Source organism: Molossus molossus, unplaced genomic scaffold, assembly GCF_014108415.1.
Source record: "Molossus molossus isolate mMolMol1 unplaced genomic scaffold, mMolMol1.p scaffold_m16_p_16, whole genome shotgun sequence".
In the NCBI taxonomy this organism is placed as follows: domain Eukaryota; kingdom Metazoa; phylum Chordata; class Mammalia; order Chiroptera; family Molossidae; genus Molossus; species Molossus molossus.
This window is the reverse complement of record NW_023425351.1, coordinates 9,171,832-9,194,000: the sequence shown is the minus strand read 5'-3', so window position 1 is coordinate 9,194,000 and position 22,169 is coordinate 9,171,832. Positions and strand designations below refer to the sequence as shown.

At 38.3% G+C, this 22,169-nt stretch overlaps 1 protein-coding gene and 1 pseudogene across 1 annotated transcript in view; both read left to right on the top strand.

Annotated features, from left to right (window-relative positions):
- SPIDR (scaffold protein involved in DNA repair) overlaps positions 1 to 22,169 on the top strand; it is a 493,368-nt gene that overhangs the window by 46,801 nt on the left and 424,398 nt on the right. The gene's annotated exons all lie outside the window — the stretch shown is intronic.
- LOC118631856 overlaps positions 5,344 to 22,169 on the top strand; it is a 28,841-nt pseudogene continuing 12,015 nt past the window's right edge.

The window sequence follows — 22,169 nt, the reverse complement described above, 5'->3', positions numbered from 1 at the left end:
CTCATGGGTCCATGAATTTTGTAAAACTAAATTATTTATTCAGAGAGATGATGCACAAAAAATTATTTCTCAGGATCTGCACTTGTTCTTTGAGTAGCCATGATATTACATTAGTAGATATCATCCCATTTGTTGGTGGGAATGTTAGCGTAGGCATTCTTTTGACCTAAATAGTAGTTTAGATGAGAACAGGAACTATTTTCAAGAGTAAAGGACAAAATGAGTAAAATCCATCTGTTAAGCTTCCATTGCTCTACTTTAGATAAAAGCATTATTTAGAGTAAGTTTTTATAGGTGAATTGGTACTATGAGGAAGTAAAGATATCCTTAACTGGATATGTGAACCTCATCTCAGTATGACTGCCCTTGAGGGGTTGTGAATATGTAGGGAAGAGGACCTATGATGTTAGGATGTTAATAATTACAATAGGTAGGACTTACAGATTTAACTCAGATAACGTCAAATATATTATTTTCATTTTTATTTTAAATATTATCTATCTACTAATTATGGTTCACCACTCATAGCTAATAGTTAACACAAATCATGGGAATACATTTTTGTAACTTTAGAGATTTTGTTGGTACTTTTTTTCCCCTTAAGATACAAGCCAAATGTGTTTGAAATTGTGCTTTGATAAGACTACTATAGGTGTGTAATTTACCATGATCCTGTTTTAAATCATACCATATTTCAATCAAAAACTAATTTTTTATGCTCTTATTGAGAGCTAATTTATCATATTCCTATCAAGAACTAACTTACCATGTTTCTGTGATTGTAGCCGGAGAAGTGTATTTGAAAAAACAAAAATTATCCACCATACTTTTTATGAAGTGGACATATTTTTCTTAATAATTTTGTTTTTCTTATTTATCTGAAGACGATTAGTAGTTCTAGTACTGGGGCCCATGACAAGGATTTATTTAGAGACATGAAATAGTCCATGGTTTGTTTTTAAAACAAAACAAAAAGGTTTAATTTAATATCCCTTGAACATAATAGAACTATATACATTATTCTCCTGCTGCTTTAATTTTTATCCAAGAGTAAATGTAGTCTTTGCATGATTATAATCTATTTGTGGTATAATTTTGTGGTTTTTTTTTAAGTTATGTATGTTTATCATTTTTAGTGGCTGCTATAATTTTATATTATGCCTTCTTTCTTTACCTTCCAACTGGATTAATAGTTTCTAAAAAAAAAAAAAACAAAAACAGCCCATGATCCTCAATCAGTTAATGCATACATTTGGAGCACTGTCCAAATGATTGGTAGTTTTGAAGGGGAGATGTAACCAGTGTCTCAAAATATCAGTTTTTAGCTTCTTCTAAACATATGTGCTGTACATTAGTAAAACATTTTTAAAAAATGTAACCATTGCTTTCTCATTATAAATAAGAATTTTTTATGTAATGCCTGTTTTTCCACCTAAAATATACATTTTATAGCAGTGAGGAATTGGAGCTTTTTCATTTAGTACTTTATTTCCAACCCCAATGACAAGTAATTAATAAATATTTGTTAAATTAATATTTATTTGATTTAATCATCTAGTGTTTTGCTGTTTTAAATATTTGCTTATCTCTTTTCTTTTTAATTATTGCTTAGGGTGAAACCAATGAGAATAGAGGCAGGTCTGTGATTGAACTTATTCCTTAAAATATCAAATGCATAAATATTTTTCTCTTGCCTCTCCTTTTTCCTTCTGTCATTTATCTACATCTCTCACATATCTTATTTGGCATCTTGACTATGAGAATAAGCATTATCATTTAAGGATGAATAACACACAAAGTGTTGTTAGGAAGCTTATTGTCAAATGAAAGATGTAGAAAAGTCAACAGAAGAAAGCACTTAGGGAATAAACGCACTTAGAACTCCCCATTAGATCGAGAGTGACATTTAATATAATTTGTGTCTCAGGGTTCTGTGTCCAGTTCACAGGTACTAGCTAATAATTCATTCCTGACTTTGTTACTCAAGAAAGCTTAGACCATAAGGGAGAAAGTGTGGTGTGAATCTGCTCTAGTTCCTTAAATAAGGGGCAGATGTAGAGCTTGAAACTATTGTTAATGGCCGTATCTTACACTTCTTCACTGCTGATAACCATGCCCCACATCCTAGGGTGAGGGTAGTTGGCTTAAATGAAAGTTTAAATTTGAAAGCAGTACTGTAACATTTGAGAAACAACTTTTGTGTCATATATTGATTCTTATTTTAAGGTCCTAGGTATTAAAAACAATGTGAAGAAAACTAGGCAAGTTTAAAGTGGAAACTGAGTTGGATTTTGAAGGCTGAGTAATATTTCACAAAGTAGTAAAGAGGTAGGGTGAAAGAGGTGTGTTTCAGTATCACTGCAAGCTGGAATATAGGAACCCAGTTGGCTAGAAGCAAGATATTGAAGGGACCTGAGGATGTGGATTTAAGAGTTTGGGTTAGGGCGGGGTGTGGAACACTAAAATCAGGTGGCTCTACTGATCAAGCAGGTAACTTGAATATATGAAGTAGGCTGGGATAGATAACTTGAAGTGGTAGGAGCTATGGTATAACGGAGAGAATATGTTCATGGAAAGGTAGCAATAGTTCTAACCAGTTGTTACCTTACAGGAACATCAGTACAGTGTTACCTAAACTTTTGATTCTCCGTGAGAAGATAGGAATTTAGATTCATACGTGTGGTGTTCCAATTTGTCAAGTATACCAGCTACTACACACCTATTAGAATGGCTGGAAAACTGCAAGAACTCAACAACATGGAATGCTACTGAGAATGAGGAGCAACTAGAGTGCTCATACATTGCTGTTGGGAATGCAGAATGGAACAAGGACTTTGGAAAACAGTTGCTAGTTTCTTACAAAGTTAAGGATGTGGCAGAAGTCATCCCTCTTCCTCTTGCTGTTTTTAAACCAATAACTAGACATCCTTTCATGAATAAAAATGCCTCCAGCACCCTAAGCCAAAGCACCTGGGAGTTTTCTAGCACATCTATGTATCTAGAAATTAATGAAAAAGACCCTAGTAAAGGCTGCAGATCCAAGGGAGTCAGCGAACAGTCCTCACTCTCACTTGCCCTGAAAAATACCTGGTGAGTGCTGACCTGGGCAATACTCACAGTTGAGAAAGAATTTGTAGAAGTTTCATCTCTTTGAGGGGGCATTTCAGCACAGCATCAGAGTGTATAGAGACGAGTTTGGATGCAGAGGAGAGGTTGGACTCTAAGAGCTACCCCTCTTCCTCAGTGGCACTGCCTGGGGTAAGCTGCTTGGCAACAGCAGCTGGCGACCTGACCCCCCAAGGAAGTGGAAAACAGTGAGTGAGTGAGTGAGTGAGTGAGTGAGTGCGTGCGTGCGTGCGTGCGTGCCTGTCTGTCCCAGCTGTGCATGTTGTGGCTGGAGAAACCCATTTCTGTACATCAGCATCCTGATTTCTGAGGTGGGACCTCCATGACTAGGGGCAGGGAAAAGAAAGGGAGGAAGCACATTAAAGGACCGTGGTCTTGCTGTCTGCTGCAGGACTTCAGCAGGAATTCTGTCCACCGGCTTCTGTGAATACCCCACATGAGGATCTCCCCACAAGTTGCAGATTCCCCTAGTGCCCCAAGAGGTAAATCCCCCCCCCCACACACACACACTGTGGCTGACTCCATTTATTTATCAGGGTCTGTGGGACAGGAAGAAACCACAAACTTGAGCTATAGATTGCCATCTGGAAAACAAGTTTTCTTGCAGTCAGTGTGAGAAGCTATAAGAACCGTAGAAAACACAAAGGTTAAGATTTCTGCCACAAGAGGGAGCAAGGAGAGTGGAGCATGATCCATGATAATATATGATCCATGATAAACCTAGAAAACCCCAGAGAAGCAACACCTAGGAATTGTACCCCATCTAAAGATAACCAGTAAAGATACTTCATATGTGAAAGCAGCAATACAAAAATTCAGAGAACTTAAAAAATCAAGGACTTACACCATTACCAGAAGATATCAGTGATTCTCCAATTGAGCCCAAAGACAGATTTAGGTGATAAAGAATTCAAAATAGCTGTACAGTATTGAAGAAATTTAGTGAGCTACAAGAAAACACAGAAAGGCAGTTCAGTGAGATGAAGAAAAAGATATATGAACAAAATGAACTCTACATAGATAGAAACCATATAAAGGAACCAAGTAGAAATTCTGGAGGTGACGAATTCAGTGAATGAGACAAAGAATACAATAGAACGCAGCTAGAGCAGATGGAAGGTTGAATAAGCGAGTCAGAGGATATGAATTTGATAGTAACACAAAATGGAGCAAAGAGAAAAGAATAAAGATGAATGAAGAAAGCCTGTATGACTATGGGCCTCATTCAAAAGGGAAATCATCAGAATAATTGGCATTCCAGCAGAAGAAAAGGCTTAGAAGGGGCCAGGAAATTAAAGAAATAATAGTTGAAAACTTCCCACGCCAGAGGAAAGACTTAGACATTCAAGACCAATAAGCTAAAAGTTCAACCTACTATCTCAATGCCAAAAGATCTTGTCCAAGACATATCTTAATGAAAAATAAAATATTAAGAAGGAGTACTAAAGGCAACCAGGGGAAAAAAAGAGAACAAAACCTACAAAGGAATCCCTATTAGGCTATCAGCTGACATATCAGTAGAAATGCTACAGTCCCAGAGAGGGTGGAATGACATTCAAAGTGCTGAAAGATAAAAATTGACTGCTGAATACGTTATCCTTTAGATATGAAAGAGAAATAAAGACTTTCCCAGACAAACTAAAGCTGAGACCTGCCTTTGCAATAAATGCTGCAAGTTCATCAAGCAGAATCAGAAAGGCACTCATCAACAACATGAAAACATTCTAAAGTATACAACCTGGTGATAAAGGTAAAAAATATAGTCAGATTTAGAAAACTCTAATTCTATAATAGGATAGTGTGTAACCACTTAACTATGGTATAAAGGTTATAGGAAAGCATATTAAAAACAGCTGTAGCTACTATAATGTATCAACAAATCCACAGCATAGAAAGCGGTAAACTGAAATCAAAAATATAAAAGGGGAAGAGTAAAAGATTGGAGCATCTGTTAGTGGATTAAGTTGCTATTACCATAAAATGACTGTCTTATCTATGACATGTTTTATGTAAGCCTCATGGTAACCACAGAGCAAAAAGCTAGAGAAGATTCATGGAAAATGTAAAAAAGCGGGGAAGACAGAACATACTAACGTGGAAAATCAATTGACAAATGTAGGCAGCAACAGGGAAGGGAATGGCAATACGAAACAACTAGCAAGTGACTCATGCCAAGTCCATTGGCAGTGAGGATTGTAGGACCTGGCACAGCCAATCATGGAGCAACCAAGGCCGCTGCCTGGACCTTGGAGCCTCCCTCCAACAGAGTGAGGCTGAAGAAGAGAGTGACTTGGATGGGTTCCCCATTTCTCCCTACTGCCCACAACTGCTGGGTGGTGACGCCCAGTGGTATAGCCATGGATTTGAAAGGGTTTGCCAAAAGCACAAAGAATTTGTGAAGAGCTCTGTGTTGTGCAAATGGAATCTCGCTAAAGCTCAGCAGGGAGCTTTAGCACTGCATAACTCCTTGGTCAGGGACATGCCAGAGCACAGACAGCAGTGTCAGAACTGAGACAGCAGGAAGAAGAAGGATCTAGGAAGGAGAGAATGTGTCTGTGGGATGTGGATGTCATTAGCAAGGATGTTGCTGTTTTTATTTATTTTTATTTATTTATTTTATCCTTACCCGAGGACATTTTTTCACTTTTTTATTCAGATAGAGCGGGAGGGAGAGAGAGGAAGAAAGAGAGAGAGAGAAACATCGACGTGAAAGGGACACATGGAGTGGCTGCCACCCGCACGACCCAACCAGGGCTAGGGACCAACTGCAACTGAAGTACATGCCCTTAGTGGGAACTGTACCCGGACCTCTCTGGACCGCAGACCGACGCTATAACCACTGAGCCAAACTGGCCAGGGAGGATGTTAATGTTTTTAATTTTTTTTCCTTTATGGATTTTAGAGAGAGAGGAAGGGAGAGAGAGATATAGAAACATCATGAGAGAGAACATTGATTTGCTGCCTCTTGCGTGCACCCCACTGGGAATCGAGCCCACAACCTGGGCATGTGCCTTGATCTGGAATGAACTGGCAACCTCTTGGTGCATGGGTCAGTTCTCAACCACTGAGCCACAACAGCTGGGCAGCAAGGATGTTTTCAATAAGAATTTATTAAGATTAAAAAAAAACAAAAGATGAAGATAGATTAGAGTCATTTATGCAAAAATCAGTTAGTAGGTTGAATCAATGGGATGATAAAGATTTTTGTCTTACCATTTAGACCTTGTATGTGTAGAAACTGGTATCTTAGTTTATGCTGTTTGTGTCTGGAACCTTACAGAAAGGAGGTCTAATGGAACAAATAGCACGTCAAGCTGTTGTAATACAGTTTATTTTGGAAATAGCCAAAGACTGTAATGTGGGTTGGAGAGGGTGTTTTTATTTATTTTTCCAGAAAGCTAAAGATTATTATTTTGAAGCATTCAAAAATGAACTTGAAGCTTTCCAGTCTAGAGTCAGACTTTATTCTCAGTCACCAAGTTTTCACCTATGAAGTTCAGAATTATGTTCCCTATTCTGGTGTTGAGTCTATAGGTTTATTGGAATCCTTACCACAGAATCCCAAATTATCTTCAGTGTTTTATCAACACAGCTCTCTGCAGTTTAAACTCAGTAGTACATAAGAAAGATGATGAGCCCGGCCAGAGTGGCTCAGCATTGAGCTTTGACCTATGCACCGGGAGGTTGCCAGTTCATTCTTGGTCAGGGTCAAGTGCAGGGTGTGGGCTGGTCCCTAGTGGGGGGGCATGCAGGAGGCAACCAACTGATGTTTCTTTTCTGTCAATGTTTCTATCTCCTTTCCTTGCTCTGGAATCAATAAAAACATATTTAAGATGATGAACCCAAAATGATGGACATTGTACAATTTGATTAAGACTGCTGAATCCAAGAGCTATTTTGTTACAAGAAAGGATTAATAAGATTAAGAATAAAATTGGCTGTTTTCTTGACACTTTCATGGGTGCTGCACTTTGTTGTTGTTGTGATGGGAAGGAAAAAAGAGTGTTTTATGAAAAAATTTTATGTGCTGCTAGGATTTTTTGTTTTCTGAAGAGAGGGGTGATACTATATGTTGCAAGAAGTCAAACTGGACTTTGTTTTTTTGCTACAAATTTGCCTTCAATATTATTGTTCTCAATTTTAGAATCAAAGTGTGAAAATCTACACAAATGCAATGTAGGTATCTGCTACAGTCTCTGCTTATATGTATATGTACATGCCCTACTCTACAAAATGATTAAAGATAAAAATGTACTTGCAAAAAATCACAGAAAGTGAAATTGTAAAAAAGAAAAACCACACACACACACACACACACACACACACACACCCCCGAAAGCAAACAGTAAGATGGCAGTATTAAGTCATTACTCTAAATGGAAACAGATTGAATTTACTAGTTAAATGAAACAGAGTAGCTGGATGGATATAACGAATAAAAATAAGACTGAACTATATTTGCTGCCTACCAGAGATGCATTTCAGCTCTAAAGACACACACAGGCGTGCCCTGGCCAGTTTGGCCTGCGGCCCAGAGAGACCCGGGTTCGGTTCCTGCTAACCTCAGTTGCAGTTTGTTCCCGGCCCTGGTTGATCGTGCAGGTGGCAGCCACTTGATGTGTCCCTTTCATATCAATGTTTCTCTCTCTCTCTCTCCCCCTCCCACTCTATATGAACAAGAAATGGAAAAATGTCCTCAGTGAGGATAAAAAAAAAAACTTCTGTTAAAAAACACACAGACACACACAGGGGCAAAGTGAAGGGATAGAAGAAGATACTTTATGCAAGTGGAATTCAAGAGAAAGTGGAGTAGCCATACACATACCAGGCAAAGCAGGACTATATATGACAAAAAATAGATAACCTAGAAGAAACTGAAACATTTCTAGAAACACACAACCTACCTGGATGAATCAGGAAGAAATAGAAAATCTGAACAGACCAATAACAAATAAAGAGATTTAATCAATAATCTAAAACTAACCAATCCCCCAAATCCCAGGGCCAGAGAGCTTCACTGGTGAATTCAGACAAACATTTGTTAATGAATGTTTGGTAGAATTAAGGCTAAACCTCCTTAAACTTGCTAAAAATTGAAGAGGGAGAATACTTTCAAACTCATGAGACCAGCATTACCCTGATACCAAGCCACATAAGGACACTATAGGAAAAGGTATACAAGGAACATACCTCAACATAATAAAGGCTATATATAACAAACCCACAGCTAATATAGCCAAATGTGTAAAATGGAAAGCTATTGTTTTAACATTAGGAAAAAGATAAAATGCCCACTGTTATCAGTGTTAGTCAATGTGATATTGGAAGTCTTAGCTAGAGAAATTAGACAAGAAAATAAAAGGTATCCAAATTGAAAAGGAAGAAGTAAAGTTGTCATTATACAGATGATATGATTTTGTATACAGAAAATCTCAAAGACTCAATTAAAAAAAATGTAACTAGCCTGGCCATTGTGGCTCAGTAGATTGAACATCATCCCATGGACTGTGAGGTCCCGATTTGATTCCCCATCAGGGCACATGCCCAGGTTGTGGGCTCAATCCCCAGTAGAGGGTATGCAGGAGACAGCCGATCAATGTTTCTCTCTCACATTGAAGTTTCTATCTCTCTCTCTCTTTCCTTCCTCTCTCTCTAAAAAAAGTCAATAAAATCATTTTTTAAAAAAATTTTAAAATGTAATTAAATTCAGTAAAGTTGATTCAGTAAGGAATATAAAATCAACATATAAAAACTAATTGTATTTCTATATACTAATAAAGAACTATCTTCAAAAGAAATAAAACCATCTAATTTAAAATAGCATCAAAACAGTAAAACATCTAGGAATAAATTTAGCCAAGGAAATGAAAGCTTTGTACAACAAAAATGATAAGACTGTGTTCAAAGTAAAGCAGGAGGCACAAACAAATGGAAGGACCTCTCGTGTTCATCAATGGAGAATGAATATTGTGAAGTAACCATACTGTCCAAAGCCATCTCTGCATGCAACACAACCCCTATAAAAATTCTAATGGCATTTTTAACAGAAATAGAAAAAAAAATATCCTAAAATTTGAATGGAACCACAAAGGACCTCAAATTGTCAAAGCAATCCTGATATGGTAGAACAAAGTCAGAGGCACTGCACTTCGTGATTTCAGACTATACTGCAAACCTGTACTAATTGGAACACTGTAGTATTAGCATGAAAATAGGAACATACCAGTGGAACAGGAAAGAGAGCCCAGAATTAAATCCCCACATATACAGTCAACTAATACTCTACAATGAAGCCAACCAAGAACACCTTTTGGGAAGGGATAGTCTCACAAATGGTGTTGGGAAAACTGGATAACCACATGCAAAAACATGAAATTGGACCTGTATCTTATACCACTCACGAAAATAAATTCAAAATGGATCAAAGACCTAATACCATAAAACTTCTTGAAGAAAACACAGGGAAGAAGGTTTTCAACATTAGTCTTGGCAATTATTGTTTGGGTAAGACACCAAAGGCACAAATAACAGAAGTGCTGTTGCTACCATGGGAATTATATGACTATGTAAAATGTATCAAATCAACATGTATAGTAAATTTATGCAGTTATATGTTAAATACATTCAATAAAATAAGTAAATATACACACAAGTGTTAAGAATATACTTACCATACAACCCAACAGTCTCAATTCTAAGTACTTAACCAGCTGAACTGAAAACTTTGGTTCTCACAAAAACTTGAAAATGAAACTTTATAGCAGCTTTGCTCATAGGCTCCCCAAACTGGAGTTAACCCAGATGTCCTTTAGCTGTTGAATGGATGTACCCACACAATGGAATACTCTCAGTACATAATAAAAAAAAAGCAAACTATCCATGCAACAATGTGGATAAATCTTAAGTTTCTTTTGCTAAGTGAAAGAAGCCAGAACCAACTATAGTACAATTCTATCATAATGGAAAACAATGGTTGACAATGGTTGGGCTAAGGGTTTAACTACAAAGGGGCAAATTGAGTTTTTAAAGTCAGGGAACCTTCAGTGGATACATAACTTTTTGCCTTTGTCACAATGTACAGAACCCCAAAGTGAATTTTACTCTGTACATATTTAAGTAAATCAGATTGTCAGAGAAACCCACGTTGGAATACAGAATGTGGTAAATGATATAACTTTATGGAAAGGTTTGAAGTAAAAGGAGTTGACTAAGTAACTTTGGAAAAGTGTTTGGTTGAAAACTGTAAGGTTTTAGCTAATCATGAGAATGAGCTAATGTTATACCAAGGATGGCATTTTTCGAGACCTGGACTTTTTAGAGTAGCAAAAAAGGAGGTTGGCAAAATCTAAAGAAAAAGACATGTTTCTTCTGAAATAAATTATATGGATTCTTAGCCGAATTCCCTTTTATTTGCCTTCTCATTTGCATCTTACCTTGCAGATTAATTAACATAACCTGTATGGGAATGATGTAACTTTACTACCTCCTGCTTGTTCTGGCTGCATTGCATGAGAGAACTGAGCTGTGGCCTGATTTTTCTCCATTGCTTTCTATGGAAGTGAGTCAGTACATTATTACTTGCTGTCTTTCCCTAAAATGCCAGCTCAGGGTGCTTTGGAATTTTCCAGGTACATTGTTAGAGGAGGAGGTACAAGAGATGGCCTGAGTGTGGGTTCATTGTACTTGGGGAAGTGTTCCAGTGATTGTTTAGGGAAGCATTGAAAGGGTCTCAGATAGGGTATTAGTATTAGTATTAGTACTCCATTTGGAGTAAGGTTACATGGAAATTACCTAAAACAATTATGTACCAAACACTAAAAAGCACTTACCGTATTTAAGTATCTTTTATCATTTGATTTAAAAATTGATTTAAAATGTAAGCTGAGATTCTTTTTAGTGTAGATTTCAACACCTTTTTTGTGCTCCTGCCAAGAACACAGTGTTCTGTTAAGTCATTCAGTGACGGAAGATTGCTAGCGTGCTGCCAGCCAGGGTCAAGTTCGTTCAGATAAGTTTCAGTGTAGATTCTGAAGGGAGTGAGGAACACTCCTCTTGTCTGCGTGTTAGGTGGGTCTGGAGAATCCATTGTTTTAAAATAAGACCACTAATACTTTTAAGGCTTCATATAAAAAATATGCTTTCATACTGATAATCACCTTTCTTTCTGTTTGACTTTTCATTCTTGAATTGGTGAAATACCACAGCTCTCCTAACCATGCCAGATGAGTATACAGTGTGCACCGCATGCACTGTGCTGTCTGATTTAAGATATTACTCTGTGCCACTAAAGAAAACACATATTCAGTACTTTTCTCAGTCAGTTATGTGAATTAAAAATTGGAAAGGGTGGCTTGGAAGTAAGTAAATATACTATTTGATAAGGATGCATACCTACATATATCCACCTTTAAATATTGTATTCATTCCTTTATTCACTGGAATGAATGGTTCTTTTCTCTTTTTTCTTATTTATCATCTTTGTTTTCTAGTCACAGAAACGCACTGACTATTGTATTCAAAATGCACTAAGTACACAGAAAGCTAAGGATCACATCAGTTTTGCCTGAATATTATACATATTTAAACAATTTTTTTCCTAAAAATATTTAATTTGCATATGTATGAGTGAACAGATGTATCTTACCTTATAACTAGATGACTAGACTCCTCCCCGCAAGCAATAACTCCCCCCCCATTCAGTGCAGTAGTTAACCAAGGTGATTAAGTTTGAGTTCGTGTGATGAATGCTTGCCTTAGTGTCTGTTGGAATATGTGACTTTTTTAGGCTAATGTCTGATAATGTTTCCTTTTTTGTGATTGATCTCTGTATTTCTTACTCATTTATACCTTTCTAGAGTCTGGCAGGATGCTCACCATATACTTACTACCTGGCCAGTTAAAGGAAAATAGTCACAGGTCTGACTTCTTGTGATGGAGCATTTAGGTCTGGGAACCAATTTTATATCATAAAAGAGAAAGAAAAAAACTAAATTATAAACATATGCTTTTGTAGACATTTAATTAAGTATTAAAAACAAACATTATCAAAAGACTATAATATTAACTTTCTTCATGGATTACTGGCTGGACTTACAAAGAAGGTTGCATGGAAGAAACATTTTTTTTTTTAACCCCTTATATCTTCCTTTGCCAAAAATACTCATTAATTGCACTTTCAAGGACCTTTGAACAGTATTAAATATTTTTAACATAGATTGAATATACATGAATTTCTCAGAAAACTTAGAATGTTAAATGCTGGAAGGAGTATACTTCTACCTTTTCTCCTTCCTCAAGAGGCATGTTGTAGTTTTTAGTTGAAAGTTGGAGTTTGGGTGTTAATCACCATGGCACATTCTGCTTCCATGTGCCCTTTGTCATGGCTCCCAGTAATCATTACCCCCTTTGCCTTTCTCCCCAGCAAGACTGCACGTTTCTTCAGGGCCAGGATTATTATTTGTTTATTTATTTTTATTATTTTTAAATTTTACTTTTGTGACAGATGTTTCTCCTTTTTTACCCCATTGACACCCTCCTTCCCATACACCCCACCCTGTCCCTGGCTTTGTTGTCCATGTCCATTGGTTATACGTTGCATACATATAAGTTCTATGGTTTATCTCTTCCTTCCCTCCACCACCCCCTCTTCTGAGGGTTGTCAGTCTGTACCCTACTTCCATGTCTCTGGGTCTACCCTATTCCTCAGACTATTATGTTCATTATATTCCACAAATAAGTGAGATCATATGGTATTTGTCTTTTTCTGCTTGGCTTGTTTCGCTTAGGATAATACTTTCCAGGTCCTTCCATGTCGTCTCAAAGGATAAGAGATCTTTCTTTCTTACAGCTGCATAGTACTCCATTGTGTATATGTACCACAACTTTTTAATTCATTCGTCTACACTTGGGCTGTTTCCAGATCTTAGCTATTGTAAATAATGCTGCTATGAACATGGGGGTACATATATTCTTTCTGATTGGTGTTTCAGGTTTCTTAGGGTATATTCCTAGAAGTGGGATCACTGGGTCAAATGCCAGTTCATTTTTTAATTTTTTGAGGTAACACCATATTGTTTTCCATAGTGGCTGTACCAGTTTGCATTGCCACCAGCAGTGTACTAGAGTCTCCTTTTCTCCACACCCTCACCAACACTTGTTGTTTGATGATTTGTTGATGGTGGCCATTCTGACAGGTGTGAGGTGATACCTCATTGTTGTTTTAATTTGCATCTCTCTGATGATTAGTGATGTTGAGCATTTCTTCATATGTCTCTTGGCCATTTGTATGTCCTGTTTGGAGAGGTGTCTGTTCAGCTCCTCTGCCCATTTTTTAATTGGGTTCTTTGTCTTCCTTTTGTTGAGTTGTATGAGTACTCTATATATATTGGCAATTAACTCCTTATCTGACATATCATTGACAATGATGCTCTCCCATACAGTGGGTTGCCTTTCCATTTTGATGGTTGTTTCAGGGCCAGGATTATTATGAATGAGGCAGTGAGTGGATGAATGAGGAAAGTAGAGGCGAGGCATGCAGATGAATAGTGGCAGGGATTTTTAAAAAAACTGGAGGCAAAAACTCATCTACTCATGAATTAAATATTTATATTTATGGTGGAAACATAACCGCATATAACTAGTCATTTATCATGAAAATAGGATTGGTTATATTATATTTTGATTCTATATTTATTCCCTTGAATTTCTCTAATTTTATCATTTTTACACCTATAATATGGTTGACAGAACCAAGTTAAAGAATCAGAATTGCTGTTGTGGGAGCATAATTTCATTGTCAGCCCCTCAGAACGTCCATCTGTACTGAAGCTTTCACAGAAGTAGTCAAGAACACTTAACAAAATATGCATTGTGATATAATCAAAATTTTTCACTGTAAGAAAAATTAATTTGAGAAAGATTCTGTATTTAATTAGGAAAAATAGTTACAGAAGTTAGTATGTAATAAGCATTCATGGTCACATGGACTGGTCATTTGAAAACCTATTACCAAGATTTTATATGATAGTCAAATTTTAAATAGACTGCTCATTAACAAAGCTAATTTGTCTAATGGTTATAATCTGTATAATTTATATTTTCTGAAAATATTTTAGTGAAAAATATTATTGAACAGACAGCACATTTGTAGTGGGCAGAGGCCAGGAGGGTTGCGTATGATACCTAACAGAGTAGTATAGGGTGGGGCAAAAGTGGGCTTATAGTTATGAATACGTGAAACAGAGTTTATTCTTGTATTACTATTTATTAGATATTGTGTTATTTTCTATGCAAACAACAGTTAACCTACTTTTGCCCTACCCTGTATATACATAAAGCCCTAGAAAATGTTGGATGCTGAACTTTAGGTTTTAAAATCTGTGCAATAATGACAACTGCTATTTTGTGGGTTCCTACCTAGTATGTAGGGGGCTGCGGAATACATTTTTCTCATTTAGTTTTCACAGTGACTCTGCTGAACTGAGTTTTAGGTTACCTGTCTTTATGTTGCCTGTGGGATAACTTGGCTGTTTCTCAAATTAAAAACCTGCCCAGCACTACTCTGCCGGTAAAGGGTAGGTGAGGACATCCAATGGGATCTTCGAATTAGTTCGTAAGGGAAGAAGAAGAAGCTTCTTGTATGCTGCTTATCAGTTTGAGTACTCGGGTAAAAGGTTTTGATTCTTAAGTAAGTAGGAAATTAAGGAATAGAGGAAAGAGTGTTAATTTATCAACTAAGCTAACAAAGGAACACATTAAACTTTCTATACTCTTTTGCTTCTTGTTCTTCTTTTACTTAGATTCTTCCATCCACATTTCTGGGCCTGGAGCACTTTGGTATTTGAATCAGAGGGAGGAGAGATGATTTCCCCATATTTCCATTTTTCAACACCTACTCCCTAGCTACCTGTTAGAACTTGATGTGTTGATCTTGCCTGTGGGGGAATCTGCCAGCACTGTGCTCTCCTTGGTGTATATCTTGTAATTTTTCACGATGTCCCACTAGCCCACAGGATGTCTACCTGAAAAAGGGAACAAGTGGAGGGCGTAGGAAAGCCATGGAAAGGAGGAACTTTAAGTCAGACCTCTTTTATTTATCCTATTTTTACTCCTTTATTTCACTTTGGATATGGGTTACTTTTGTTTTGTTTTTGTGGAATGACGGAGCAAAAAACATTTATTTTTACCATATGATTTCTGGTTCTTTTTATTGAGCTGAAACTTCTATGAAGGAAAGCAGAATGAACCACAAACAAATTTTCTTAAATATTTGCTTTATTTTTTTTTTTTTTAACATATAAAAAAAAATTCAAGTCTGGAATTTGGAGTTCTGAAAAAGAAAATGGGGAAGGAAAAGGGAGAAAAAAAGAGAGATCATTTCTGTTTTGAGCATGTGGTGTTTTAAAGCTGTGTGAAGGTCAGTGAATGATATTAGAGAGCTTTCAATATATATATGCTTTTTTTTTTTTTAAAGATAATTCTCACCTGAGGATATTTTTCAATTTATTTATCTTCAGATAGAGTGGGACAGAGGGAGAGGGAGAGGAGGATAAAGAGAGAAACATCAACATGAGAGGAACACATCCACTGGTCGCCTCCTGCACGACTCCAATCAGGGCCAGGGATGAACCGCAACAGAGGTAAGTGCCCTTGAGCAGAATCAAACCCGCAACTCACTGATCCACAGGCCAACGCTCTAACCACCGAGCCAAACCGGCCAGGGCAAATACACATAGGCTTTCATTCACAGTGTCCAAGACGGAAACACCAGAAGTGTCCTTTGATAAATGATTGGATAAAGAAGATGTGGTACATTTATACAATGGAATACACAGCCCTAAGAAAACATGAAATACTGCTATTTGTGACAACATGGATGGATCTTGAGAATATCATGCTATGTGAAATAAGTCAGACAGAAAAAGTCAAGAACAGTGATTTCATTCATGTGGGATATAAAACTGCAAGCAACAAATGAACAAACAAACAAAAACTCATAGATACAGACAAATGTATGGTGGTTGTTACCAGAGGGAGAGCGGGTTGGGGAAGATAAATAAGGGTACCAGGGGTCAAGTACATGCTGATGAAAGGAGATCTGACTTTGGGTGGTAAACACACAATGCAATATACAGATGATGTGTTATAGAATTATATACTTGAAACCTATATAAATTTATTAACCAATGTCACCCCAGTAAATTAAATAAAATTAAAATATATGTATAGTGGAACTTTAGTTCTTGAACTTAATTCGCTCCAGAAGCTGTTTGAGAAGCTTTTTGTTTGAAAACGGAATCATTTTTTTCCCATTAGAAATAATGTAAATTGAATTATTTTGTTCCAGACCCCTACGCTGTTCTCACAACCTTCCTTTTCACTTTGCTGCTATCATTAATGTTCTTAGGACCCGTGGTGATTTACTGTACACATTTAAGAATAGACAATAGACCTCCTCTTGGGGCCACTGATCCTGATGCTGCATCCTGCCCTCCTGCCAGAGGAGGGGTCGGGCAGGGTGGCAGGCCCTGCCAAGGGGGGAGGAGGGCCCTGCACTGGGTGGGGGCAGGTGCTGGAAGTCCCAGGGGGTGTGGGGTGAGGCAGTGGGTGCATAGCCGCAGTGGGGTAGGTAAAATAAAAAGTTAAAAAGATAATAATTAACAGCAACAAAAGCAAAAAAAAAAACTCATGAAAATGTTTACAGCACAATTTCCTGAAATGTTAACAACATGAGGTTTAGCAGTAAACTATTCCTACTCGTGCCTTTTTTCCTTTGTTGCCTGAGAGACGCATGACTGATCATACAGGTAGCAGCGTGAAAGGGTTGTTGGGTTGAAAACTGAAGTTTTGTTCAACAACCGAGACATATATATATATATTTGTGTGTGTGTGTGTGTGTGTGTGTGTGTGTGTGTGTGTGTGTATAAACTTAACTGTAGTTTCAGGGGATTTGTGAGTGTTTAGACATTAAAATATGTGTGGCTTACACATATTTTATTCTACAGTTTTTGTTCTCTAACCTGTTAAGAGTTGCCATCCTTAACACTACTAACAGTACTTTGGACTTTGGCAGACCATTTTATTTTTTTTAATTTTAAATGAATATTGAGAATCAGGTTTTTTTTGCCCAAATAACTATGTCAAAAATGGCAGGTTTACAATGTATACTGACTCCTGAGTTTGTCCCATTTCATATGTGACAGAAGACAAGACCTAACATAGATTTTCTAAATTTAAGATAAAGATTTGGCCCTGGCTGGTTTGGCTCAGTGGTTAGAGTGTCCACTCATGGACCAAAGGGTCATGGGTTTGATTCTGGAAAGGGCACATACCTGGGTTGCAGGTTTGATCCCCAGTCCCAGTTAGGGTTGTGGGGGAGGCAGCCAGTTGATGTGTCTCTTTCACATAGATTTCTCTCTCTCCCCCACTCGCTTCCACTCTCTCTAAAAAAATCAATGGAAAAATATCCTCATGTGAGGATTAGCAACAACCACAACAAAAAAGATAAAGATTTGAGGCCAAGATCTTCCTATACCTACCTCATACTACTCTTGTGAATAGAAAAATGATTAAATAAGTTCACATCTATTCTCTTTGTAGTTGTCACTAACCATGGAATGGCACTGGCTTAGGTTATTTAACAAGAGTTTGTTTTTCATTTCAAGAGTACTATCTGAGAATGTGTTTCTTTTTATGGGTTTTAGTCCTGCACATAGATATTTACATTTAAGAAGTTAAAATGTAGGATACATACATATCTATACCCACACACACCTCACTGAATTTTCTCTGCAGTGTTAAATTAGTCACAGTTGCCCTGGCCAGTTTGGCTCAGTGGTTGGAGCATCAGACTGCGGACCAGAGAGTCCCGGGTTTGGTTCCCGCTAGGGACATGTACCAGAAAAAAAAACAAAAACAAATTAAATTAGTCACGATTTTCTGTCTAGTTGGAGGTAGAGTTAACTTTTTAAAAAATCCTCACCTGAGGATATTTTTCCATTGATTTCTTTTTTCTTAGATAGAGTGGGAAGGAGAGAGAGTGAGAAGGAAACATTGATGTGAGAAAGACACATCGATTGGATGCCTCCTGCACGACCCCAACTGGGTCTGGGATTGAACCCGCAACCGAGGTACATACCCTTGACTGGAAATCAAACCTGTGACTCTGGTCTGAGGGCTTACACTCTAACCATTGAGCCAAACCAGCCAAGGTAGAGTTAACATTTTTATGTAATTTATTTTTATTTTAAGACGCTAACTATAGTGTGACTGGGATTTCATAGACATCTGTGATGAGAATGAGGCATAGAAGTCTCAGACACTTTTAGTTTTACAAATTTATAGTGCATTCTATTTTATATTATTCACTGTGGCACATTAGGTAAATAATTTATATCATTTTCATTATCACTGTATTGGGACACAATGTTAGTTCCAAACTTTGACCGCCTTTTTTCTTTGAAAAGCACCATAGGTCAAGGCTTCTTCTTGCTTGGGAGTCCCAGGTGTTTCCAGCCATGTAAAGGATCCTGAGATGGCCTTCTTTTTTGGCTATACCCATGGGGTATAAAGGAAAAGAGTTGATGAATACAGTATTACAGGACAGTGATTTTATGTCTTACCTTTTCTTCAGAAATGAGGGTTGGGGATACATTTGTTTTGATCCCCCCCCCCCCTTTCTTAGAAAGTTAGCTTAAGCATTGCAGGTAAACTTGAGAATTTTGATCACTTGAGATTTTGCCCTATGGATTTTGTAAATTTAGGGTAGAGAGCATCTCATCCCTGAAGAAAGTATAGTCATCGTGTGCATTGCCTGTATTTTTTGTGTCTTACGGATATGTTATGAATGATAGTTTTCATTTTGAAAGGTATAATTAACCTTCTTCTTCCTGCTCCAAAAAAATGGGTTCTCAATAACAGTAAGCCATGACACTGTGTTTGGAATTTGCTTTCACGTTGGATTGTATGTATGTATGCATGTACATAAAACTGAAAAAGCCTGAAACAGTGTGTCACTCTGTTTACAGAAATGAAGAAACCAGCTTTCCCAGAAGATAGACAGTAAGAAGCAGGGTCTCATTTTCATTGCTGTGTGACTGGTTTTTTCTCAGTAGTCCTGAAGCAGTCCAATGATTTTACTCTCAAGTTATTGTACTCTCTTTGTTTGTCAGTTATCTATTTGAAATATACAAGAACAAGTTCCAGAACAGGAGGCCCACGGATGCTGTGGAACTAGACCAGTGGTGTAAACCAGTAGTGCCCAGAGAGCCCTGCCTGACTGGAAGGGCCCCCTGGTCGAGACACGGGCTCTTGGTAAGCTGCAGCCAGCTGCTGCCTTGCAGACTGTGGCTCTGGCATTGTCGTCCTCTCTGTCCCCTCAAGAGAAGTTCAGTCCAGATCTGTATGTGAACTCTGCCGATTGCTACATTTAAGCACCTGGTTTGAATGCAAAGTAAAAACCAAATTCATTCATTCATTCATTCATTCATTCATTCATTCATTCATTCATATCTTCACCCGAGAACATTTTTGCATTCATTTTCAGACAGAGCAGGAAGGAGAGAGGGAGAAAGAGAGAGAGAGAAACATCGATGTGAGAGAGACACATTGAATAGCTGCCACCCACATGACCCCAACTGGGGCCGGGGACAAACTGCAACCGAGGCATGCGCCCTCAGCGGGAACCGAACCCGGGTCTCTCTGGGCCTGGGCTGATGCTCCAACCGCTGTGCCATACCGGCCGGGGCTATTTATTTATTTTTTAAATCCTCACCTGAGGATACTTTTTCCATTTAACTTCAGATAGAGTATAGGGAGGGAGAGAGGGGGGTGGGGAGAGACATGGATGTGAGTGACACATCAATTGCTTGCCTCCTGTATGACCCGACCAGGGCTGGGGACTGAACTGCAGTGGAGGTATGCGCCCGTGACTTGAATCAAACCCGCAACTCTTTGGTCTGTGGGCAGACACTCCAACCTCTGAGCCAAACCAGCCAGGGCAGTAAAAACCAAATTTGAAAACTTCGTAGCTTTCACTGAACATGGACTGGATATTTGATAACATTAAGGGGATTTTAAAAAATTTAGTTGACGCCTTGGCCAAGTAGCTCAGTTGGTTGCAGCATTGTCCCTATATGCCAAGGTTGCAGGTTTGATCCCCCATCAGGCACATACAAGAGTCAACCAGTGAATGCATAAATAAGTGAAACAACAAACTGATCTCTCTCTCTCTCTCCCTCCCCTCCCCCTCCCTCTCTCTCTAAAAGTCGATAAACAAATATTTAGTTATGATAATTGTGATTGTAATAAAAAGAAAAATTCTTATCTTTTAGGAAAAATAAAAAATTCTATTGGGCCAAAAATAAAAACAAAAACTTGTCCACTGGTTGCCAGTTTGTACCCTGGGCATTTACGTATAGAAATTGTTCTTGGAATTGTCAGATCACAAGCACAGCTATGGTGCTGGTTGCATTCATGATAGGGTAAGGCTCTGATTCCATCAATATTTATTTAGTGATTATTGTGATTATTCACATATTATTTGACATCTTGCTTAAATGCTATTGTGCTTTTTGATTTTGAAAGTAAGTGATGAGTGATATTGATGAAACTAAAAAAAATACAACTGATAAATGGATTAAGTGATTACAGTTACATAAAAGGAGGTATTGAAAGTACTAGTGCTGTGACCTCCAGTAGGTTCTTCTCTGACCTCAGTTTTTTCATCCTAAAACGGGGACAGTAATATCTATTAGAGTTCGTTGTCAAGTTCAAGTGTGGCAACATGAGGATGAAAGTTTTTTTGTAAATGGCAAAGCACTGTGTGAATTTGTCATGGCAATAAATCATTTTATTAATAACTGAGCTCAGTGTATACTGAGTGCCTTCCATCCATCAGGAGGAGACAAGATGAGCGTACTTTGATCCTGGATTTTCGATCTATGACCCAGGAAGGTCCTGCTTGGGGACTACAACTCCCTGTGCTTAGTTTGGGAGTCTACTGTCCCAGGAGAGGTTACAAGCTTGGACTGGATAAGTCTGTGTCAGGCACACAAGAATCAAAACCTTATATTCAGATGTGAGTACAGATGTGATTCTTCAACAGCCAGCAATAATAGCACTACATTTGTTAGAAATGCAAATTCTTGGGCCTACTGCAGACCTCCAAATCAAAATCTGGGGGTGGAGCCAAACCATCCTTGTTTTACTAAGCTCTACAGGAGATTCTGTGATTTGAGTTACTGAGATAGAGAGCCATCCTGAAAAGCAGGAATGTCTGTAGGAATGAGGCCTTGGAGCTAGGATGTTAGGGGTAGATCAGGACCTCAGGGCTCACGAGCACAGGCTATGGCTGGAACACTAGCCTGAGGCCAGGTTTTATTTAACTTGCTTGAGGTGGTTTGGGAGAGCAGGAGTCCTCAGTCATCAGGGACACAGCTGCTCCTAGACTGCCCTTTGGTGCAGTTGTCTAGCTCAGAGGCTCTACATGCTTCACAGTCCTCTCGACAATTTGAACCAATAAAAGTATATTAGTGGCCAGTGTAGAAATGTAAGCATAGATACTAAAGCGCAATAGATGTGGAAATGAGTGTTGTGGGGCAGTGCAAGTGAGCCTGCGCATGTGTGTGCATGCATGAATGCACATACAGCAGGGCAGGGAGTAGTGCACACACCCATGACGCTGGCATGGTGGAGGCCTGTGGTGCTGTCCCGGATACTGCTGGGGTGCTCTGCCGGAGAGGCTGTGAAATGCGATGGCCTGCCTGTCTAGTATGGTGCTGACAATCGCTTGTATTATTTTTCCAGACGCAGGGTAATAGTGATGGGTAGTCAAAACTGCCCATTTGAAATGCTGTTGCCACAGGAGTCTGGTGGGGTCGTCCTCTGTGCCTTGTGGTCTGCAGGGCTGCCTGGAGCACATCTCATCTGCACAGGGTATGGGCCAACCCCCATCTTAAGCATTTTCTCTCATTACTCTTTGACCTCACATCTTTACCTGTCAGCAATATCACATTTGTACTATTTCTAGAATATACTTTCTGTTT